General features: G+C 38.5%; 1 long non-coding RNA gene across 2 annotated transcripts in view; it reads left to right on the plus strand.

The window, feature by feature from the left end:
* Positions 1 to 26,103, plus strand: part of LOC106513447 (uncharacterized) — a 53,142-nt gene that overhangs the window by 4,966 nt on the left and 22,073 nt on the right. Inside the window, exon 2 of one of the 2 annotated variants that reach the window (XR_001309784.1) lies at positions 20,541 to 20,651. The exons of the other annotated variant lie outside the window; for it this stretch is intronic. This is a non-coding gene — a long non-coding RNA (uncharacterized LOC106513447). The remainder of the gene's footprint in view (positions 1 to 20,540; positions 20,652 to 26,103) is intronic. 2 annotated transcript variants of the gene reach the window in all.

Below are 26,103 nucleotides of genomic sequence, written 5' to 3' on the forward strand. Positions count from 1 at the left end.
TATTTAGAATGCACAATATGGCATACCTGCATTTCACAATTTTCCAAGAATGTGTATTTACCTTGTGCACTACAGTTTGGCTAGGAAAAATTACAACACAGTTCAACAAATAGAGCCGTAATGTGACAAGAGCAGGCAAAAAACCCTGCATGTTATTTTCAACAGTTGTGTTTATGACATTATAATTTTGAAACCAGGTCAAAGTTACCTAAAGACGACAAGAGAGTTGCAGCTGTATTCTAACCAGTTCATTTCAATTGTGTTAGAGCAAATTATGTAATTTTATTAAGGGGGATTTATTGATTGGATTAAATTATTGTGGAGGTCATGACACCTCTAACCCCCCTGCAAATTATGCCTGTGAATTAGGTTCACAGATGACAATGGGGGATGTAAAGATCAATAAATAAAAACATACAAAATCACATTTACACAGTAGCATTGAAAGAAACATAGTAGCTGAGATAAAATACYTCTTGCTTTGTTTTTATAATGTGATGAAAACACAATGTGTAAATCTAAACGGAAAAATTAAAGGAAAAAACAGTCATGCTGAATCCACTAGCAGCTGCTACCACTTATAACTCTGCTAACACAGCTAACTCTGCTAACATTGCTAACACTGCCAGTGCTTCCCTACAAGACTTGCAGTTGCGGTCGGTGTTTGAGCTGCACTTTCAAACTGCCGAACCACAGGCACCATCCATGTGTTTTCAATGAACACATTTTGAATTWAAAAATCACATGCTATCTTCAGCAGTGTTAGCATTTGCTTTTGTCTCAGGGTGATGACGTCATAACAAAGACTTGTACCAACAGCAAAGGCTGCGTTCCATTTCAAAATTCTTAAACCTAAGCTTTATCATTTATGTGCAATATTTAAGATTTAGGAGAGCTAAATAATGAAAATGTGTTACTGACATTTTCTTTAACATTTTATTTTACTCTTGGTMCCCCTTACATATGWACATTCAAAAGCAAGATACAATTAAATTTGTTTGCTGTTTTCATGCTATGCAGTGATATTGTCACATTGTGGAGTTTTATGCAGAACTAATGGCCGGTGGGCTTTTTTTAAACTAAACAGGACGTAACTCAAAATGTCACAGATATTAGTCCAAAGATGGAAGTTTTACTCAGAAAAAGTAATGAGTAAGATGATGAATAAAAAGGTGTAAAATATGGGTCTTTAGGTTTATGTGAATCCTTGCTCTTGGCTCAGAGTGACTACAACACAAATCCGTCTGTATCCAACTTTTCCGTTTGAGAAGCAAAGAAGCTTAAAAGCTACTAAGTATAGGTTTTTAGTCACTCTCTAAAGCTCTTACAATGCAGGGCAAAATTACAAATGGATGAATAAATAACATCTAAAAGCCGAGAGGCTGTCTTCAGGCTGGAGAGTTTGYATTCATTTCAGGCACAGAACCGTCTCCACCTGTCCAAAGTTTAAGTTSAGCTGCTTGACGTCAGCTGTTTCTGTGTCCCCGGTGTAAGTGTGTCAGAGAGAATATGAAAAGATTCAAAGACGGAGGGAGTGTGTGTCTCTAATGTGACAGTGTGTTTGTGTGTGTACACTAGCTATGTAATTTAGTCCTTGTAAATGTATAATTTGGTTAGACCAACTGCTCTCGGAGTGTGTTGGAATGCTGCCAGCCCTGTGATGTGAACRTGTGTGTGTGCGTGCGTGCAAATTCATTGCACAGGAAGCTCTTTCTAATCCTCCCTCTGGCTTCTCATAATGACACACCCCAACCTTCAAGTCCAAGGTTTTTCAGCTCACCGGACTCCTTCTGCCTGCAACATGACAGTGTCATGTCAGCGCTTTCTGCAACTCAGCGGCCCCCCCTCTGTTTCTAGTGTGACAGCAAGGTGCGTGCAGCCAGAAATCTGTATCTGCTGCCCCCACACTAATGTAGCGATGGATGGAGAGCGGCGTGCGGTGCTTGGTTTTGGGTAATCAGCTGAAATGCTGGCACATGCARGACAACACCTGCTGCCGAGGGAAGCAGCCAGAGCTAATAGTGGGGAGAGCTGGGGAGGGTGGGGAGGGGGGCTTAGCCGGCTGCAAACTCCAAAGACAGTTCAGCCTAATGCAATTAGCTGCCATGTTCTCCTCCAGCAAAATTACATTTTGGTTTTTAACATTTAATTCAGCCAGTGTAAAATGAAGCGGTATGAGGGAACAGAGATAATGAGAGGAAAGTGATATTGAAATCTGCACATTTGGAGGGGAAATGAGACGACAGACCACTGCGGCTGACAACATGCTACAGTAGAACATCTTAATCATGTTTTTAGATGGATCTTTCTTTGTGTTGATGCAGCAAACCTGTAAGATTCAAATGAAACCTTAAATCTACTCTTTCTTTTACTTATTTTTTTAAAAATGTTTACTTTAAGAGTAAATGTTTGCACAATGAGAGGAGTTTTAATTCTCATTGTATGTGGGTACAATGACAACATAAAGCATTTTTGAAGTGACGTTCTGTAAAAATAATTCTCAACAGTTAATGCCTTGTCAGCATGACAGAAGTAACAAAACACAGACTGGAGAAAAAGTTAAAAGTCCTTATATAAGCTAAGCTAATGGCTAACCAATTGTTTGTTTTACACTCATAAAACAACTCTCAAAAATGTGTGAAAGGACTCTACATTGGCTAACATTAAACCCTCATGCATTTCTATGCCACTGTTTAGTTTGTCTCTGTATTTTGTTATTACTGTCATTCTATTTTATTTTTGTTTTACATATTTGTTTCTTTTATAGATTATTTGAGGTTAACCGGGACCGTGAGTATGAGGTGCCAAGTGTAAAACAAAATGTTAAAAATGTCACCAACACATTTTCATTAATTAGCTCACTTTCTGAATGTTAAAACATTTTCACAAAAGTTTTATTGTTATTTAGCTTAATGCTATTATATTTTGCTCAGTTTTAAACCAAATATTCAATTTAAATGTTAAATAACATATGCAAATATTAAGTCCTAAATCTAAATGTTAAAGTTAAATCTTGAATGTTTAATGATGTTTGCATTTAAGTTTTTCGGGATGGAATGCAGCCTTTGCAGTTGGTGCTCAGCCACCAACGCAGCTAACGCTCCAGTGCAGCTAACACAACAAATGCTCCAATGCAGCTAACTCAACAAATGCTCCAATGCAGCTAACACAGCTAATGCTTCCCTTCAAGACATCAAACTTGCAGTTACAGCCAGCATCTGAGCTGCACTTCAAATTKCCGGACCACAGGTACCATCCAAATTGTTTTCAATGATCACATTTTGAATTCAGATTTCAAATACCATCTTTAGCAGTTTTAACTAATTGCTAAGTGCTAGCAATGTTTGTTGCAGGATGACATCATCCTGGTTAGCTAATGCTGAATTATGCAAATACTTCTATTTGCAAGTATTGTTTTTAACATATAAATTGAGCATTTAGTAAAAACTTGCAAAATGTAAGAACAGTGAGCTAAATAACAAAACGTTAGAAATTGAGCTCAATAATGAAAATACGCTAGTGACATTTYTAACATTTTATTTTACAYTTGACACCCYRTAGGTGAGTACACAATTTTGTTCCATCTCATGTGATGTGAATGACCATCAGGTCTTCTTAAGCCTTAACCAACCAGTGTCCACGTTATTGCGCAAATGCAACATAAATGGCGTTGATGCTGAGGTTCATCAACGCAGCAAGTTGATCCAAAATTCCCACTAACTGAGAGAGAGAGTCTACCACCGCTGCCATATTCCTCAGTTTTGCCTCAAGAAAGCCTGAGTCCTGGAGAGCATGCTCATGAGGGTTTCAAATCGATTTTCCTTAAAGGTTTTCTGTCTTTGTTTTTCTCAGTGTTCTTYGAGTATCTTTCACAATAAATGTTAACATTTCAGTAGATAACGATGTTCTAAAGACAAATGTAATATTTGGTGTTCCACTTGGTTTTTGAGCTCATTTAAAAGTCWAAACAAACAATGTGGTTTACTGCTGTGTGGCTGAGGAGGCGATAGCAGGCCCGATTAGGGAACGTTCCCTCTGATGCTCCCCTCATCTCTCTCAGCTAAAGCAACRCAGAGAGAATCAAGCTGCTTCAGTGTGACTTTGCTTCTCTCCCGTGCTTTGATTCATTATTCAGCTCCTGAGAAGTCRTCCTGCATTCCCACAATAGCGCAGAGAAACACACTCACTGGCTCGCATTTAAATGCACCGAGGAGGCGCTCACAAAACAGAGAGAACAGATACACACATTTTAAAGATGTATTAATTTGGAAATAAAAAAAGGAATTAACTGACATTCATGCTTTTTATTGTGCATTTAAAGCATTAGATGCCTGAAAATACGCACACTGCCCCCTTCTGCCAGCACTTACAGGCTGCATGCTGTATATGCAAATGTTTTATTCTCTTTCTTTTTTTAATTTAATGACTCGGTAATGACGGCGACTTATGTCCTTACCATAGTTGATTTGTTTCCTGGGTTTTAAGAGTAGATTATTTCCATGGTACAGACTTAGCATAAGCTGTTGAGAAACCACAAGCACTGCACTTCAGTCCCGGTTTGGGATTTTAGCCAGGTCTAATCAGATTAAAGCCCTGTCTCTCCCCCATCCCCCCACCCCTCACCCCTCTCTCTTCTTTTCCTTTTTTTATGTACAGCATGCCACACTGCTAACCCTAACCCTCACCCCTCTCTCTTCTTTTCCTTTTTTTATGTACAGCATGCCACACTGCTCCCTCTCTCAGTTCTACTACATGATCCCGAAGAAGGGAGCCAAAAACAAATTGCTTTTAGTGGAAGCTGACAAGTAGTTGTGTAGAGAAAATAAAAGGTTGTTTTGAGCAGATTAATTCTCCGTCCCAGGAAAGCATGGCTGCGAGGCTGCTGTATGCCGTCTCGCCTTTGTGACAAGAGAAGATAGCTTTTTTTATTTTATTTTTTAAAATATTCTCAGACAAGGATTTCCACACTGCTGTGGACTTAGAAGAAAAGACGTTGTGAATAAATTACAAATATTCATTTCTAATAGACAGCAGAAGAATGCTGTTTTGGTTAATTCAAGTCGATTCAAGTTTGGTTTATCCTCAGACAACAGGAAATGTTTAAAATCATCTCCAACCTGCTCCTTCAACCTGATTCYGGCTCATATCTGCAAGCAAATATAATTGCAGGCACATTTTGTTCTCATTAGTCTCACAGTTATGTTACAATTAGAAGGGAAACAGATGTGGAATTATAATTTGAGTGGATGATAACACATCGCACGTCTGGACATTTTCTGTTTATTTTTATTAATTTTTTTTATGTTCTCGCCTGTGGTTTATGGGAGAGAAGTCCCAGCTTCTAACCTGTGAAGGCTTCTTTCTGGCCTGACCTGGATCCTTCAGCGTGAATTAAATGAACAATGAAAAGTGCTGGCTGAATGATGGCTCCACGCGCCTTTGTGCCTCTGTTACAAAACCACTTCTGAAAAGGGCGGCCTGGATGACACACTCTGTAGAAATCGATCACATTTACTCAGCCCCTGGGCCTTCCAAAAAAGCTGGATTTAGAGCAAAAATAAATAAATAAATAAATAAAATGTAAAAAAAAAAAAGGAGTGGGGGAGAATGAAGTGAAATCCCTTTTGCATTTGAAAACAGAGTGGAACAAAAGTGAATATGGGTGTGTTGCAGAGAGATGCCTCGGTCCAGGGATACTTTGCAGACTCCCGCTTGCACTCATGCGGCAAATTTCATCAGCAGCAGCTCTATTGATTTTTAAACCYTAGAAATATAAGACCAGGGAAGTCGGCCACAGAGATATCCATGGATGTTTGGGTTGGTTATCCGTGCCTCTCCCTTGTCTCTGTCTTCTTCCTGGGAGCGTGAGCAAACCAATTGTCTGACAATGCTTGGCTAACTCAGAAGCCGAACCTTCATACAGAAGCTACTAGATTGAAAAGACAGACACTGAATCCAGCACTGGAAAGAGTCAGTCTTTCTTCTTATGTTACCACAGCGAAGAACAAACCCAACAAAGTTCACATTATTTTATTGTTTAATCTGACATTCTGATGCTTTTGGAGTCAAAACTTGACAAATAAAAAAGTTGAAAAGCATYGCAAATATATGAAAAGATGTTTTGACTTGCCATGTGTCCTGATCTCTCTGGCTTGTAGTTTTCTGTGGAAAAGTTACRAACAAATAAAACTTAACTTGCTTAACTTCTTGAATTACCTCAAGTCAGAGAAAYAGARATTAATTCTGACCAGTAAGCTAACRAATGTTCTGACCAAGKCYAAAGTGGGTTTTGTTCTTTTAAAACAACTTTAATCTCATAAATGTCCAAACAAACGGTACTTTTGAAAGCTTTTGACATCAGTGCACCTCATTCAAGAACATGTTCGTATTCTTATCCTAAATTTCTCTTACTTTTGTTCGTACAAAGGGTTCGTACGGACATGTCACGTCAGATTCAACAAACTCTTCTATCTTCAGGAAAAGTGTGTAAATGAGCTGCGTAAATTCCACCTGTTCGTATCCAGCTGCTCGTGCACGCGAGAGGAGATTAGCATAATTACCACCCCAAAAACACCATATAAGGCTATGTTTCCTGCCTCAGATACAAGGAAGTGTCCATTCATGAAAAATAACAGCGAAAACTAAAAAGAGGAACTTTACGAGTTCAGAGATTGAAGTCCGTCTGTCAGAGATCCAGAGAAGAAAATCTGTAATTTTTAGCAGGTCAGCTGTGGAATAAAAAGAGCTGCTAAAAATATAAATAACTGTGTTAAATCATTTTCATTTATTCAGAAGACACAGCGCTGCGCACCGTCCCCCTCGCGCCGTCTCAAGTGGTCTCAGTTGCGGTTCCGAAATAAGCATTTTAAAATGTTTTCAAAATATGTCTGGCACTTTGGAGAAAATCCAGGAGTCGSTGGAGGGATTATGTATCCCTTCTGGCCTGGGAACGTCTCGGAGTCCCCCAGTATGAGCTGGAAAGTGTCGCTGGGGAGAGGGATGTCTGGGTCTCTCTGCTGCTGCCCTGCGACCTGATCCCGGATAAGCCGGCCGGAAGTAGAATTTATGTTGTCCAAATTATTACATTTAAAATTATAACTCTAATTCAAGCAGAATAGCCTATTGTCAACATAAGTATGGAGTGTAATTTATTTTCAACTCAAAATATCTTCAAACTAACGAAATATAAAGTTATTAGGGAGGATAATCCGTCTGAATAACAGCAGACCGACTGCTCGTAAAATAAACGACAGGTCTGGACCACTCGTGAATTTTGTTTGTATCTGAAAAAAATCTTAGAATACGAAAACATTGGTGAATGTCACAAATTCTCCTAAATCACTCGTACGCACAACTTAAGAACAAATCTGTGCGTAAGAACGGTTCTTGCATGAGGCCCATTGTTTCCAAAAGTTTCAAAGTTTTGACCCACAAAATAACAGTTTTTAAAGTATGTGACCAAAAAGAAAAAGGCAACATGGCAACAGAAAACAGCCAACCAATCAGCAATCATTTAAAAGCTTATTGAATTTGGTAGATCATCTTAGGACCCCACACTTCATGTTTCCTGACCCACAGTGGGGTCCTGATCCAAACCATTAATTTAGCATTTCATAGTTATTCTGGCAAAAGCAGTGTTTTGTTCCTGCAGGATGTCCTGCAAGTTTTCATAAAAGTGTAACCGCTGTTGCTAATTTTTGCTCACAGCCATTAAATTCTTTGTACATAACTGTTGGGAGCAAACCTGATGCAATGTAAAGGTTTAGAAAATATCATTTGCCTTAAATGCCAAACAATTGTTGAGTTGCAAGTTGTTTTTAGACACCAGCAATCCATTTTGGTCATATTTCCCCTCAGACTAGCTATTAGCTCATCAGTCTGGCAAGAATTATTTTCTGTCTCCCTAAAGTTAGGTTTTCCAACTGGTAAGATATTAATTGTTCACAGCCCTGTCACAAAAAATGTTTGAACTTTGGCTTTAAGTTGCATCAAAATGCATGAAGACACAGATATCCTGGACCTTCTACAATTTTCATAGTTCCGTTTCTGTTCTTGCAGTGGTTTCTACTCGCTGTGAGCCCAAACTGTGTGGAAGTCAAGAGCTAAAGTGGAACAGGTTTTGTCGTGATACTGAGCAGAAAAGAGGAGAAGCAGCAAGCTTGAGTCACTTCTTTGAGAGGGATTAGTGAATAAAAGGCAGTTAGAGACCCATTCTGTTGGGCCTGCAGCTTTTCAGATGTTCTAAAAAAAGTGCAGCTGCTGTGATTCTGGTCTGTTTTAAAAAGAACTGCCTCCTAATTTCCAAATGCTTACATCAAACAAATTAAAAACTAAGCTGACCTCGAGGAGGTGTGTTTTGGGTTCACGCGGGGTCAAGGTTGAGCAAGGGTGTCAGTTTATACTGTTCGGCTCCAACATACAAGCTCATCCATCTGCAGGGGTCTGACCTTGCTTTCCATCACAAACGCGCAGAAAACGACAAGTCGAGGGCCGCCGCAGCAATCAGCCCCTGCAAACACAGAGAAGTGATTTCTTAACGTCACCCCATCAGACCTCCACGTGTCGAGGTTATCTGTATGACAAAGCAACTTTCTTTGCATTTTCATGAGTCAACCGCGAGACGTGGATGAAAGGGAAGTGTAGCGGTTGGTGACCTCGGGGTCAGAGGGTAGAGGGTTCCAGCTGGTCCCCACTGCATCCTCATTGACCAGTTCCCCACTCGGCCCATTGTACCCGACGCGTGTCTATTGTTCCGCCGCGGCATTAAAATGCATAAATTCCTGTCGGGCCATTTCGCTGCTAGTTGACCTTATTAGTTAAGGTGGATACATAAAACATGAAGTTTGGGATCATTAAATATATCAGATTAAATTAAAGGGAAGGCAGCGGATAGAGCTGCGTTATCTATGGCAACCATCAGTATTTATAGTTCAATTATTAACACATAAAGTCCACTGTTCTGCTAAGTGAAAGCAAACAAATCCTTGGTGTAGTTCAGGGAGATACATCGAAGCAATCAACCAGGAGAAAAATGCCTCTGGAAATGCATCGCACACTATGAAATCACTGCCAATTGTAGGTGCTCGTCACCCAGCCCCCACTCTCCTCTCTGTTTTCCTTCCCTGCATGCTCCTCGCAGAGCACCACGCAGACCTGCTGTGGCGAGGAGGAGGTGAGAGGGATGGCGAGGAGAGGTGCTGATACTCGGTAATTGAGGGGCAACCCTGTCACAGTTGACCCGGAGGAGACAGGGGATAAAATGCATTTCATTTTCCTCTTTGCCATCCTGGGACTGACAGCCTGCCGAATCCTGGTTCTGATAGACCCAACCGAGGGCGGTCACACTCTGTTCTCCTCTCTTGTAGCGCATAACAGACGCACTCATGTGCACAGTGTACAAATATTTAGCCCGCTTTTGCACTTGACTTTATGAATGTGTGTCCGCCTGCTACCAAAAGATCTCATGAACCACTGAATGAATTTTAATGAAACTTGTAATCATTGAATGTGCCTCTACAGTGATTAACCCAAACGATGACGGTCACCACAGCTAATCAAACTTAGCCAACACAAAAATGGCTAGTCAGTCAGTTTTACAGACACTGAGCTAAAATCTCTTGCAAAAATCAAGTATGCATCAGGATATTTTCAAGATTTCATCAAAACTTTTTTTTTAATTTTTACTCAACCTTTATTTAATCAGGCAAAACATTAAGAAGAACTTCTTATTTGCAATGTCAGCCTGGCAGGTCCCAGAGACAACCATGAGGAAACGATAAAAGAAGAAACAAAGCATCATACAAACAACATATCCAAATAACATAGAAAATAAATCACAAAAGATATAACCCATACAAAATAAATAAAAACAAAAACATATAGCATAAAAACATAGCACAAAGTATACTCGATTTCATAAAACATATGGCTGTCAATGACAGGTCAGAGATGGTAGATGAAGCTCATGTAAAGTTGATTTAAACTGACCTATAGGTAAGAGTAACTGTAGTTTCAGATCACTTTGCAAGTTATTCCATGTGAAAGGGGCTGCATAGCTAAATGCGTGCTTCCCAAAGTTTGTTCTGATCCTAGGAACTGACAATAGGTCATAAATCTGCTACACTTCTGCCATTTTTCAAAATAAAAGGATAAAATGTATAAAAGTTCGATATGATAAGAGGACATATGCAAAATCCACTTTTTAGCCGTATTTTGTTGTGAACTTGGAGTCTCTAGGAGTACAGAAATTTTTTATTTAGTCTCTCCCAGTGCTGCATAGATATATTTATATTCTATTTGGATCATATTTTTCAACTCGTTCAGTTTTTTATATTTTCTATGATGTTTTCTGAACTATTAAGTCAGTATTTGCAATGTAACTTCTATATATCTGGAGGGGGCGGGGTTAAAGAGACAGCCTCAGAATGAGTTGATCTGAGACACATCTCAGAAAGCGGGCGAAAGAGGGGCTTGTGGAGTTACAATAAAGAGGAATTCAGACCAAAGCACTGCAGTTCTACTAGATCCCAACTGAAAAACTTAAATGTGAAAAAGAAGAAATTAAAAGCATGATTAAGGAATACATTGTGCTTTTGGCTTCTACCTAAATGTTGCCAACAAATCAGAATTCACACCACAACAAAAAATGCACAAAATAGACATTTTGATACGTATATTCACAATTTTCAGATGCACAAGCCTTGATGCATCCATTTTTAAATACTGGTTTCTCCCCCCAAAAAAGACCAATTCATTTTTTATAGAGGTTTTAATGCGTCTTTAGGTAAAAACAAAGCTCCAGTCCTCATCATTTGAAGCGCATTTCCCCCAAAATGGGGCCGATGTTGAAGCGGATAAATGGAGTATTTTTAGACCGCCGAGTTGCTGCCCTTTGTGTTCTCACTGTTTTATTCCAATTGTGGCAGACTAATCCAGCAGAAGCAGATTATGCATGTATTAAATTACTTCAAATTGCAATACTTTTAATACGGCATTTGGAGTTGAAATGCAGTGGATGCAGCTTACAGAACGTGAAGCTTCAAAAGTGTGTCGCTGCCGCGGCAGAAAGAAAAGCACCATGTAAACGATGGTTTCCAAAATATTGTCAAATTGATGATTAGATACAGTAGAATGTAATAAAATGCTTAAATAAAAACCTTAAATTATCAGCATAGCGTGCTGATGTGTGTGTGTGTAATCGATTCCACAATGTGACCCAAATAGCTACAGTAAAAAGATTTTTTTCTTCTACTTGATACGTTGTTGAATCAACATAATATCACTTTGCTGTTTCCAGTTGGCATTTCTGTGCACTGATTTCAGGGTCGCATAAAAACCCTCAAGTGGATTAGAGTGAAATGAGAGCACAGGAAGAGGGCAGAAGAGAGGAACAGTTCAGCTGAGTTTCTGCCTTGCAGGCTTCCTTTGTGAGCTCTAAATCACTTTTTTGAAAGAAGAGATTTTCAGGAAAAAGTAAAGTTAATCAGATTGACGATGACCTATCAAATCAAGACATGTTTTAACAAGATTTCAGACCCTTTGAAGTGAAGTTTTCTTGATATGAACCAGTGATATCTTAACTGTTGTTTTTGCTAAAATGACTGTGTTAAGTGAAAAGATGGCTAACTAATTTAAAGGTGGGTTTAGATACCCACCAAAGCTTTTATTTTGGAATGAAGGCAGTTCATCCACTGCCTTTTAAAAAAGATAATTTTATGATGAGAAGGAATCAGTTCTAAGTGTTGAGGAAGACTCTCAGCTACTACTACTATGCCAAATTTTTTAATCATTATCTGTAAGCTTATGGCTATATTTGAGTTTTTAAGCTCAGTATGTTGTAGCAGCCATCTTGAAATCAATGAGTTGTGGACGTCAGTATTCAGATTTTTCCAGTGGTTCATCAGATTATTTACTAACAAAACAAACAAACAAACAAACAAACACAAACAAACAAACAAACACATACAAAAAGGCAAACATAATTACCTTGTCTTTTTAGCAGTGGGCAATAATTACATTCACAGGAACCACTGTGATTTTTTTTTTTTAGATTGGGGTTGAGTTAAGATGACAACAATGCCAGTTTCTTCTGGCACCACTTGGAATAGCTGTTATCTTGTCAAGCTACACAAAATTAAACTCGAGTTTTTCAAAATGAGGCTGTTCAAGGGCTATCTACAGCAGGTTAGCTAAAAGGTTAGCCTCAGCTCTTTTGCTAGTTTAGGACCCTGCGTTTTACTTAAATAAGTTGAAGGACTTTTTTTAGGTTTAAGGAAAATGTATATAACATATGACATTATACTGTATTAGGGGTGCAACGATACAGAAAATTCACTATTCGGTTCGGTTCGATACTTTAGTCTCACGGTTTGATATTTTTTCGATACAAAAAAGAGAAATTTCCATGCCCCTTTTAACTTGTAATTTTATTTAAACTAATTATGAACATTTGTTTAACCTCAAAAGTACAGTTTTTAAATTAAATRTTGCTGAAACAGCAAGTTTCTCAGTGGATCTCTGCTCAAAAATGCAGCCTAGGTGGAGTAGTCGAACACAGATCCACTGATCCTTTAACACAGAGCATCTTCAGAAGACAAGTTGATAAAGTAAATTTTAAAAATCTGTATTGTTCGATACAAGTGTGTATTGAACCTAAAGCACTGTTCGATATGGTTCGATACGGGTACATGTATTGTTGCACCCCTAATATATGTTTACATATATAAGAAAAACCACAAAACAAGTTATTTTTTATTCAAATAACAAAATAAAGAAGTATTGCTCTAATAATTATGGTTGTCTACCCCAGAAAAATGATAAAATCATGTTATTATTTTTTGTGCCTGTCTCTCTTCACTCAGTGAGTGTCCTCTCGACAAGTTATAGCCTGACCACCATAATGACACAATGCACCAATCTGCCCTTCGTGGAGTCTGACCCGTGTGTGTGTGTGTGTGTGTGTGTGGGTGTGTGTGTGTGTGTACGTGGGCTTGTTTCTGCTGACATTTGGGGGCAATTTTAAGACAAAATGCCTACATTTGGGGACAACTGGTGCATTTGGGGACAAAAAATGAGTCCCCATTTGGTTTAAATGCCATTGGTGGGTTGGGTTTAGGACCAAGGTGTGAATTGAGTTGAGGTTAGTTTTAGGGTCAGGTAGGTACCTGTGAAGTTAGCTTTAGGGTTTGTGGTCAGGGTTAGGCTGTAGAAATGTAATGGAAGTCAATGGAATGTCCCCAAATGGATAGCTGGACAAACGTGTGTGTGTGTGTGTGTGTGTGTGTGTGTGTGTGTGTGTGTCCATCCCATCTGCCCTTTTAGCTCGGCAGGCAGCATGGAGCTGACCTCTGACCCTTTGTATCACGTTTGCACCATGTGCCAGTGAGCAGAGTGATGAGATTGACCTGTGTGAGCTGCTGCTGCTGCTGTGAATGTATACATGACGAATATATCATGATCCTCCTATCAGAACACACTCAATCAGCTCTCCGCTGCTAAATCAGTGCGACTCTTATTAGTGTTGTACGTGAGCGTACTCATCGGTATGAAGAGTGGGAGGATTTGTTTTAATGTGCATGTTCAACAGCATGGGACATGTTGGGTTGGTTTATACATGTAAGAGATCTGATGCTCGTCTGAGGACTCGCAGGCACCCTGAGCTCTGACACAACCAATCACGACAAAGCCAGTGTGATCGCCTTGGCAACCCCTGTCACCACATCCTTTATCCAAAGATTTCGCCAACTGTGGAGCAGCACGGCTCCTCCCACAGGGGTTGGGGAGGTTGTGGCAGCCATTGCTACAGAGGCTGCTGCATGAGCAGATGCTCCTGTAATCAGGATCCAGTGAGGAGAGGATCACTAATCCCAGATTATGGCTCTCTGGGATTAGGACATGCTGATGCACAGGTTTGCACTCACCTCCAATCCTCTGCCAACCGTCTATCTGGTAGCCTAGTCCCATCTTGAACCCAGAGGACCCATTAGAGTTACAATGGACTGGACTTAGAGAATTTGTTAAAAGTGTTGGTTAATATGAAAAATCCAGAGCTCACATGCTGTCTGACATTTGGTGTCTCTGCATTTTAAACGTTTTAGGGCAAATAAACAGGGTAATCTGTGATAGCTCTGTGCTTTCAAGACGCTAGGCAGTGGTGGGCAGCACTAATCTAAATATTAGTTCCACTAGCTCTAAAACGCTAACTCAGATATTTAGGTCCCCTAATTCTAAAGCACTAACAAAATGAAGATTTTAGCAAAAGTTAATTCTAAAGCACTAATAACCAGTCAGCCCAACATTCTTCAACAGACAACATGAATTTATGTTCAAAGTATCTAAAAAGTTGTTACCTGAGCACATACAGAGCATGTTTTCTGAAAGAGAAGGGGGGTATAACTTAAGGGGTCACTCAAACTTCAAGTTCCGCAATTTCCGAACAACAAGAAAAAGCTTCTGTATTTCAATTAAAGGTGTAAAGTTATGGAACAAGTTAAATGAAGATTTAAAACAAAGCAAKAGTTTAATAYAATTCAARAGAAAATACAAGGAGGTCATTTTCAATAGAAATACACATATGGGTGAGAGAAAGCAATAATGTGTTTATTGCAGATAACTTGGTGTAAGGGTTTGGAAAATGGGAAATGGGAAGCATAAAATGGGAAAATTTATAGGTAAATATTAGTAACTGCTGACTGCCACTTTGACTTTGATTTTTTTAATGTCAGTAKGACTGTAAAGTTTTCAAGTGTTTAGGGGGTAGGAGTTCGTAAGTTCTTACTTCTTCCTACCCCATTTTGAGCATGATATGTTAACTGAAACAAAAATCTGTATTTTTTTCTTCTTTTTTTCTTCTTTTTTCTTTTTTATGCACTTCTTGTTACTGTGCACTATTTTATTTTTATATTGTATTATGTTCGAATAAATTTCATTTCATTTCATGAGTCACATACCATGTTGCTCTCTTAAGACTTATCATTGATATTCCACAGCTGTATTTGAGTTCATATATTGTCACCTGGTGGATCAGTGACACATATGAACAAAATGATTGACAGCTTTCACCCTCAGCTGTTAACATCATCGTTGATCAATAACATTTATAGACCTCAGTTAGTGYTATTTAACTTCTAAATTTAGCAAGTGTTAATCCACTAATGAATTTTAAAATGAGCAAAAGCCCTAAAGCACTAATCAGGAAATTAGTTCCGCTATTAGTGCTTTAGAGGAACTGTGCCCACCACTGGCGCTAGGTTTCTCCACACTCACAGTGAGCACTAATGGTGATGTAAACAAAAGAAAGCAGAAACTCTTCCACTGACTGATTGCTAAGTGCTTTATACCTAACAAGTGACATAAAGAGGAAACATAAAGAAAGCAGAACAAATAGATGAAAAAAAGTGAAAATATATTTTCATAAAATTATTTGGTAAATAAAAACATTTTTTACCACAAAGTTTTAACTGTGATTTTTTTTAATGATAAAGCAACAAGGATGCACAAAATATTGGTATTAATATTGGTATTGGCTGATATTGGTCATTTTTTTAGAATATCGGTATCTGCCCGATATGTAAAACTGGGATGATATTAAAATCCAGTACTGATTTCCCACTTTTTAGCTTTGTGTTTCTGTTTTGGGAGGAGAGATGGTTGGTTGAGTGGTATCTGTTTGATCATGATAGTGATATTGATGCTGCGCAGCCAGGAATAAATGAAGTAGAGCCATGTCAGAGGTCTGGTTGTTTATTTACAGTATCAAAAAAAGATCCAAGTGTGTTTGTGTGTATATGTATAAAGTAGTTTGTGTGTTTGTCAGTAAATATCGGTTATCAGCCAAAACAGCAATAATTATATTGGATATCCATATCGGCTTAAATTTTCWTWTCGGTGCATCCCTAGTCAAATCTTGAAAGAAATAGATTGATGTGAGATGTCACACTCAGACTGTGTTTTTGGGAATGACTTTCAGCTACTACTACATCAAATTTTAGCCCAATATCTGGAAAAATTACTGAATTATGTGTGTTTTTGCTGTTTAATTTAGTTTGTACTTCACCAATGTGTGTATTGCACATTCCGTATCTCAGGCTGATCCACATGTGTAGTTTTTGTGCTTCGGTACTTGTGCTTCTTGTTATTGGTATTTCTGTTTTTTTTTTCTTTATATTTTTTTATGTTAAAACCGACTTTTTTCTCTTTTGTTTTTCTATTCTATCATATATTCTGAATTTCCCCACTGAGGGACTATTCTATTCTATTCTATTCTATTCTATTCTGTTCTATTCTATTCTGTTCTATTCTATTGACGAAGCTAAAGTAGCTGTGGTGACCATCTTGAATTTGGTTGATGTCAAAGGTTAATCAGATGTACATCCAATGATTGGTGTGTGAGATATTTTGCTAACACAGAGACACATGCACTCACACAGACAAGGACAGAAATCATTACCGCTCACCTTTTTGCCTTTCCACAGGATAAACACATATCAGTGGCGAATCCCCTCATCCAGTAGAACATGATTTCGAGGTGACAGCAAATGAGATGGAAACCTTCTTTGACATGAAATCATCGTGAGAACAAACGATTTAATCATGCTGACAAAAATCAGTTGTGAGAGGTAGAGGAAAAAAACAGAGGGTGKGAGGAGGAAAAGAAAAAAATGATGCAAGTAAAAGAACTGCTTAGATCTTGTCCACTACCATAACTCATACGTCACACAGCCATGCGCAAATTAGGACCTTGGAGTCAACATGAGCGCAAATAATTAAGTTGAAATATTAATGGAAGAACGTTCGCACCAGTGTGCAGCTCGTGATCAATTTGGGATTAATGAGTCGCTTATCTTGGCCCAATCCCGGCTCTCCTCGATGCCGATGCTTGCTGCGGGAGGGGGGGGGGCTACGTGGTGACATCCTCTACATGTAAATGTGCAAATGATCCTCTATATGTAAATGTGCAAATGATCCTCTAAACAAAATCAGCTCTTCCTGCGCTGGATTGTTCATGGCTGAGAATCAAAATAGAAATTAGCTGTGGATAAACCGATGTTATCGCCCGCCGCCGCACGGCGAAGGTGGACAGTTAGGTTTCTGTCTCTGTGTGTTTGTCTTGTCACTACACTGGCCGCTGGACAAATTTTAATGAAACTAGTAAAAAATAATCATTGGGTGAACATCTACAGCTGATTAACTTTTAAGATCAATCCAATTCCAAAGGTGTATAAAGTACTTGAAAAAAATGACTAAGTAAAAAAACCGTAACAGAAAATGACTTTGGTAAAAAAGAGTATTCACAGACAAGAAAACTGCATACAATGATCTGGAACTTTTACACACACTAAGAAATAGTCCTTTTTTTTCCAATTCCATTACTCATCATGGTATCATAGTACTGATACTTGGATCAATACACCCACCCCTACCTTCAAGAAACACCTAAAAACCCACTTCTTTACTCAAGCTTTTAGCTAACCATTCACCATTAATGGCAGCCTACCCTATAGTGAATGCTCACCAACTATATATTTTTGTATCATTGAACACACGGCCTAATTTTCTCGTCCCCCTTCTCTCTGTTTTAGTATTATTGTATATTTAGCATGAATATCACCCCCCCCCCTTTTTTCATTCAACAATTTTTCTTATTGTGATTTGTACAGTCTTACATGCATAACACTCATCTCTTGTCATGCTCTGCCTCGACCGTGTGTCTGAGTTACAATTTTACAATTTAATCTTGATTTGATGTTTCATTATGTTGTTTGTTTTATTATGTTTTACGTTCCGTTTCATTTGATCTTTCCACCATTTTTACATTGTTGATGATTGTACAGCACCTTGTGAATATATTTCTGTGAAAGGCTCTTTATAAATAAAACTTTACTTACTTACTTACTTACTACAGTATGTGATAGCTTTATTATTAGCTCATCAACATTATTTGTCTGTTAGCAATGTATTTCATGAACTACTTGACAGATTTTGTTAAAACTCTCAGAAAACAGTTACTGGCTCTACATCCTGAACCATTAAACTTTGGAAATCAACCAAAATTAAAAAGGCCAAAAGAAAATGTCTACAAATCAGTCARTTTTACAGATACTGAGCTGTGAAATCTGAGTCACAACAGAGTGAGTCATTAAGAGTGCCATTTTATGATATCACATTGGATCATGTGTAACATTGTTTTTAAAAGGTTTGACTGAAATAATTCCAACTTGGTCATTTCTCAACAGATGATTTTGGTCTAAAACAAGAAATGTTAGGATTTTAATTTGGAAAAGTGTTGCAGGTTTAGTTAAAAACACTTTCTTGTTTTATTTGTGTCTGTCTTTGACCTCATTAGGAACCATGTGGTTTCAGTGTGGTTATGGATTTTTTTGAGGTGGGCCACCATGGACATGACACCTGTGTACAGCAGTCACATCTCCGTCTTTCTCCATTTTATTCATTAAGGACCTTCTCCTCTATTCTGAAGCTGATTAAGCCTGACCTGACCAACCTAGTGCTGCTACATCCAATCAGTCTAATCACTCGAACACTTGCCTCCCCCACCTTCTTTACACTAATGGGCTTTCCCTGCTCTGGTGACTTAGCACTTAAAAGGTGGAAGTAAGGAAGCAGGGTGGTGGAAAGTTGTTGCTACTTCAGGAAAACCCTGTTAAAACTTCTTAACAGAGTCGGTGATGTCCTTCGCTTTACATACGGCTTGTGTGTTTAAGAAAAAGCCACTATTTTCAGCTCCTATGATTGGAAGATAACTCAGCTGCCAGCATGCCTTTGTAGGAATTTGCATCACCTCCCAAAGGGCAAACAAATTAATGAATATTCACACTTAATCTATAGCCCACGGTAGGCATGCATTATTCATAAGTTGTTGCTTTTTTTTTGTTATAGCGCACATGCTTTGGATTTGTCATCACAAATCATGATTTAATTTTCCCCTCACTTTATTTTCTGACATATGTGAGCGATGGCGTTTGTTAAAGGCAACCTGCAAATCACAACACATTTTCTCATATCTTTTTATCAACATCCCTGGTTCTGAAAATGTTGGGTTGTTGTTTAAATTGTAAACAAAAACGGATCTCCTAAAACCCATATTTGATTCACAATGGAACATAGCAAACATACCAAATGTTCACACTAWTGCCCCTTTTCCACTAGCGCCTCTACAGCACATTCGACTTGGCTAAACTCTGTTCCATAACACTTCAGTAACAGCTCTAGTGGGTGGGTTCATCGTAAAGTTGGGCAGTCCCAGAGTCCGAAAATTGAGGCCACACCCCTTACCAGCTGGTGGCAGTTATGCTCCAATAGGCTACCATTAAACATAGTTGAAGAAGAAGAAGACCCTGAAAAGATACGCAACACAACAATGGAGGGCATGGCAGTGTTGTTATTGCAAGTGGTAGATAGGGTTATTGTGAGAGTAGCTCTTGTGACACAACCAGTGACTCAACCCCCTGACCAATCAGTGATCAACAGTCTTTCTGACGTGTTTTCAGGCCAGCACGGTACACTTGGAACCACAGCGAAGTAAGTTCTGAAAAAGGAGCTGGTTTCACAAATCCTTGCTAGTGGAAAAGCCTTGAAACCACTGAGATCCAAGTTGTATCGTTGTGTAGAGGTGCTAGTGGAAAAGAGGCATAAGAAATTTCAGCAGTTTTAAGGAATAGCAGGATCACCGATGGGTATCTAAAACAATGAGGCAGATTCATGCACATATATCATGTACATATATCACTGAAGCATCTCCTTTTGTTTTAACAGTCTGTTTTCATTTATATTTGACCCAATGTTTTTGGAATTGGAGTTGTAACAACATGACGTCCGTCCATCCATCCGTCCGTCCATCCATCCCAGTTTATTTATGTATCAGTCTAAGAAAACCAGCAGATTGAGTAGAATCACTTAATCAGTGTTTCCCACAGTGAGCAACACATGGGTGACAGTGGAAAGAAAAAAAGTCCTTTTTAACTGAAGGAAACCTCCAGCAGAACCACCAGGCTTAGAACAGGTGGCCATCTGCTTCAATGGCTGGGTTTGAGAGGACAGGAAARAGACACAGACAAACACAGGACAACTAATCCAGGTGTRTTTTCYTCTAGAAGAGAGACAAAGAAAACACGTTATTGATAGAAATAAATACAACATGTAGAGGAGAGTGACTAAAGACAGCAGCAGAGTGAGGAARYGTGGTYCATKTGTCCTCTAGCAGTCTATAGCAGCAGAAATAAAGAATAACTCAGGAAATCAACCCWACTATAGGATTTATCTAAAAGGAAAGTCTTAAGTCTTAAAAGTAGACAGAGTGTCAACCTCACGGACAGAAACTGGAAGTTGGTTCCACAAGAGAGGAGCTTGATAACTGAAAGCTCTGCCTCCCATTCTACTTTTAGAAACTCTAGGAACCACAAGTAAACCTGCAGTCTGAGAGCYAAGTGCTCTGTTAGGAAAATATGGAAYAATAAGATCTTTGATGGAGCTWGGTTGTTGAGARCTTTGTATTCTTCCATTTTATTTCCTGCTTTTCCATGCAGGGTTGCAGGGGAGATGGAAGAAATCCCTTTTGGATTCAGATTTTTATTGGGTTTTCATGTCAACCAAAGACCTGAGCCACTGCTAAGCTGCAGAGCTGCAACAGTGAGGAGGTAAGCAAGACAGGTGCCATCTTGGATCATGACAGTCTGTCAACAAGCAGAGTAGACTTAAACTTCTGCTATGGTGTGCCTGAAAACGCYGGTTCTTTTTCCATTAAAACATCACAACTGAGACTACTTATGTCTTCAAAAAAACTGACAGTGTCTGAAAGGCTATCACTCACAAGTTGGTCGAATACCTCAGCAAAAAAAATTTAAAAAGAGCGGGGAAATAGCAACGATGCTTTATTGTCCGACGCAGCGAAGAGAACCTCTAAAAGGTTTCTGCATTAGGGAAGGAGAACGTTGGGTGACATTTTAAAAGCCTCGACTGACACTCAACAAAATTGGTCTACCTTCTTCCACTCAATTGCACCAGTAAGTCCAATTGCATTAGTGATGCACAAATTTTTCCATAAGAAAAAGAAAAAAAAATCACAATGCAGCTGAAATGGGGTGTACAGAGTCAATGCTTGAAAGGTGTTCTTTTATAGTGCAAAATAAAGTTTCTTGTTTGCATAAAATAATGAAATGCCTAGCATCACATGGAGTTTTATTAAAAAGCTTCCACTGATTCATGAGATATTTTGCTAATTCTACAAACATTTGCGCACAAAGACAAGAACACGAGTATAAACATGGCGTCTTTGGTGGAGGGTGATAAAATTAAATCGGTGTTATCTCTGACCCAGAGACTGCTGCGCTCTAAAAAAAGACTAAAGAAGTCTTTTTCAAACACATGATTGGAAGTAAACACCGAGGAGGCCATTGACCTTTCATTATAGCCCCTGATAAGTTCAGCGATCTCCCTTCTCTGCTCTCTGCCCCAAATGTCAACTCTCTGTGTGTGTTATAATTACCCCAAGTTGGTATTTTCCTCCTCCTTTACGTTTCAATGCATGGAGACTCAGGGGTTAGCAGGGGAAACGTCATATTAAGTGTGATGTTTCCTGTTAATTTAGCTGTTCACAGGAACTTTTTTTCCCCCGCCCTGTTTTTCCCCTCAGCTTTCCAAAAATATTTCTAAAGATGGAAGGCAGTGTTGGAGTGTACCTCCCCAGAGTCGAGAGCTTGTAGAAATGCTCTCATTAGGAGCTTTCATGCATGGATAAATAAACAAATGCTAATAAACTCCTAATTATTTTCTCTCGGCACATGTTGAAGTAAGATTTTGAATATTAACGTCGGACCAAAAAAGTAGCACAGTTACATCCCTTTTTACACAGATGTTACTTGAGGTTGTTTAAAGGAAGCTCTTTTTGGAGGTTTTTGATTGTAAGAGTAACGTCTTAAAATGAAAAGTTTCTGTAGCTGTACTTACATTTTATTGATAATGTTATCCTTGCTAGCAATCAGTTGTTCTTTTCCAGTTCAAGGCAAAAGGTTGAAATGTTTTTGCTCATGTAGGCATGTCACGATAAGCRATAAATTAATTAATCGCATGATAAATTGAAAGGAAAATAATTTCCATTTGCCWTTTTGTTTGTTTTCTTCTGAACTGTCATGTCAGGTATTTGCCAGGTGCAACCTTTGTAGCTTTAGCYAGAAGAGTGTCTTTGGTTTTCTGGTGTTTTCTTACAGCTGGCTACACATAAGGACGTCCTCATGGTACCATGCCAAACCTTGGGCTTGCTGATTTTTTTGTAATTTTTTACACTACGTAAATTTCGTAAACCTCCGTAAACTTTGTAAGCAGCATGATAGTGATGTACCGTATTTATTCATGTATAATATGAACTCATGTATAACACGACCCCCCTTTTTTGAGCTTAAAAAGCATAAAAAATTTAATCCTCAAACTACCTCCAATTTCATACAGACTTCAAGATTTTTCAGCCGTTGCAGTCTTTATACATATCAGTAAAATGATCATTGGACTGTTCATTTTATTTTAACAACATATGTACTCAAAGGTATTTTGACAACAAATATATATCAGCTGTCACAGCATCAAATGAATTCTGGCATTTTACACATGGTCCACCAGGATGTGCCAACACAAAAGTCAGAGACTTCACATGAGATTTGGACCATCTTGTGGGGGAAAAGCAGATTACTTCCTACTTGCTAGCGCCCCCTCTGGTGGGGAAACTTTTTTCAGGGATACAAAATTTTTCAGAACACCGGTAGACTGCAGCTATTACAGACGAACATGTGTTTGTTGTTGTTCCAGCAGCGGCTCGGTCACACGCTAATGTCATTAGTTTGTTATCATTACTAAGGTGAAGGACTGCTTCCCCCTTTTTTTCACATCATGTCRCCTGCTTGGATCTGTTATTATCTCGCTCTGACACGAAGGAGTGTCASAGGTGAGCTCGTTTCAACTGATTTTTACAACGCGGTCTCATTTCCGGACTCAGGCATTTTGCCAATATTTCAGTTGAAATACATAAATAAAAATATTTATCCGAGTATAATACTACCCCCCAACTTTATGGATGATTTTATGGATTCAATTTTACATATTATACTTGAATAAATACGTTAATTATTTTATGARGCCAGAGGAAGACTCATTCAGAATAAATTGTGCCAACTTAGATATAAGAGGTGGTGTTACAGTTTCAATAGTTGGGTGCTGTGTGTTGTTTTACAAACTCAGCCCCGAGTCTGTCTGTAACTTTACAGAAATTAAAGTTCTATAAATTTTGTAACCAACCTGAGTGTGACCAACTGAGTGCACTTAAATTTCATAAACATCCGTAAGCTTTGTTTGTTAGCATTTGTTAGGGGATCATTAAATTAGTTTAAAACAGTTTCTAAACAATAATAYCRTTTATYGYAATAATTTCGGAGACAATTTATTGTCCATCAAAATTTGTTATCGTGACAGGCTCATGCGTGTTTGTTTGTTTGCAATGTTAGCAAAAGATGATGGCCACTGCAACTAATTGACCTTAGGAAACACAAAAAGTGCTATAAATACTCAGCTAACTTTGATGTTGATGTAGTCTGATGCTCAAACACATCTTGTCAAATCACACAATATTGTGTAAAACTGTGCATAAAGTCATTTATAAGGTTTSACCAAAACTCCATCCCTTCTCATCATAAAATRATTTTAATCTAAATTTCTGCCTTGAATTCCTTCAATAATTGCAAGGCTTTTTATGACTGAATGATCTYAGACTGATCACTTTTAGTTTAAAAGATTTTTTTAATTCAGTATATCTTTAATTCATGAAACATATTCATGATGGGAAAATTAAAATGAAGAGCTCAAAAACAAACTACACGATACCTTTTTTTTTAAATTATTCATTTTCTAAATGCAATTTGCTTCTGTGAAAACTGATGCTGTATCTCTGTAACTCTCTCCCTCCTTCTCAGTCRGTGTCTTTTTGGTTCAGACTCCGTCAGTGGAAGGAAAAGGGAAAAAAAAAAAGCTGCGTTGATAAATAGGTCAGAGAGCTTTTCCACCCCCCAATGGTTTCAGACGCAGCTTGGCAAATTGAACATAATTAAGGCCCAAGGCAAAGGTTGCACTTTCCTTGAAATAGTGATAGGAGTGGAGCAGAAAGTAGCCTGTTACAGGAGGAAACATGCTGCAATGCATGTTCACTACAACATGCCTGCACACCAAGGAGCTGAGGAGAAAGGTTAGAAAGTGAGACAATAGCTGCTTTTAAAACGTCCTCTTTACAATCTCTCACATCCCATCATTTCTAACACACAAACACTAAATGGTTAGAAGGAAACAGACATCCTAAACAAATGCAGTTGTTTTTTTTTAGGCAGCAAATTATCAGTGTATCTTGATACCACCTGTGTTTTACATCATCTTTTCTCTGCTTATGGGTTCCTAMACTTCTTGAAAAGCATTTAAAACCTAACCTGACAGCAGACGATTTGTTATGCTGTGCCATGTGGAGTGTTAGTTATGGAAACTGTTTGAAAAAGGGCACCTGCTTTTAAAAAAATATCAACTTTGCAGGTGATTGGATGAACCATTCATCCATCAGAGTCATAAGTGAACTTTACCAAACCAGCTCTCTCAAACTCAGGTCAGGAAAAGATGTAGACCATCTACAAAAGCCTTCAGTTTCACGTTTTTGCTCTTCTTTTAACAAATAATTATTTTTCAAATAATATGTCTCCAATTGTTTGAAGCCATACATTCATTTTTAAGCATGTCTGTTAAAGTTGCAGATTTTTACATTGTATGATTGAGTGAATCATTATTTTTTGTCGTCATAGCAAAAGCTCACCTGTAGAGTTCACAATGATTAAAAATAACTGTCAAACATCACAAGATGAATGACGTTCACTGACAAACACTTGCTCAGTATTTTTATTCTATTTATTTTATCTCTTTTTGAAAATCACTGACAACGCAGAAAAAAAGTCTTCAAAGTGAATTATGTAACTAAATTCAGGATTAAAAATCTTTCAAGCCTCCCTAAACTGCAGCTTGGTGATAAGGAAAATGCTGCTGAGAAATTTTAGAAAAGTTGCGCTTCCTRAAATTGATTTTCACAAGTGGAAGAAAAGCTGTGTTAACTGAATTGCTGTAAAAACTGGAAAAACTACAAATGGATTTTGATTAAAGAACAATTAACTAAAAAATAACAGCCATATCTGGGTCCAGATATGATGTTTTGGGTCCAGTTCTGGACCATGGTTTGCCATTTTAAGACCCCAAACACTGGGTTAGCAGTGAAATTTTGCACAGAAAGGTCTGCACTGTCGACCTTCTTCTACACCACTGCATTGCCCCCAAAAACATGCCTAAAATATGATGTTTGTTTTTAAGATCCTTCCTGCTCTGGACCGTGCTGCACCCATTCAGTGTTTCCGTATAATTTTCCACTCTTCACAGTTCGGTTCAGAGTAATCTTGAGGTGTTGTGACTGAGCTTGGACGCTCAGCATCATTAGAATCCCAGCATCCTCTGCCGCTCCAAGGGCTTCATCTCGGTGGGGGTGGAGTGGGAGTCGAGGGGGGGCCAAGCTGAGCTACACAGGGATCGGACAGGTTAATGACAAGAAAGCTAGGTGAGGTAAGGAATCAGAGTTAACTCTTCAACCTGCCCAGGTGGAGGGTTGGAGATACAATAACACAACATCATCGTCATTATTAACCAAATCTGATGAAGCCTGATGTGGTGAAGACTCACGTCCCTGCTCCTTTAGAATGTTAACTTTTTCCTTAGCTTCTCCATGCAGCAGGTTTTATGGATTTATTGTGTAAACGCTGAGTCAGCTTTTGTGCTGTCATGTTTTTTTAATATCATGTTTTTTTTTTCAATATAAATACTTCTGCACACTTTGTGCCAATTCAGCCAACTACAGTGTAGATCAAAATATTCAGTTTATGCAGGAGATGGAGATAAGTTTTGTTTTTTACTACTTAAAAAAAGCGTAACTTTATTTATAAATATATTTTTCTACAAACATACATCAAAAGTTCTTCGATCCATTTTCCTTACCAGCTTTTTTTTTTCCCAGGTCACCAGGGTTGCTGG

The sequence above is a fragment of the Austrofundulus limnaeus genome, unplaced genomic scaffold (assembly GCF_001266775.1).
Source record: "Austrofundulus limnaeus strain Quisiro unplaced genomic scaffold, Austrofundulus_limnaeus-1.0 Scaffold12, whole genome shotgun sequence".
Classification (NCBI taxonomy): domain Eukaryota; kingdom Metazoa; phylum Chordata; class Actinopteri; order Cyprinodontiformes; family Rivulidae; genus Austrofundulus; species Austrofundulus limnaeus.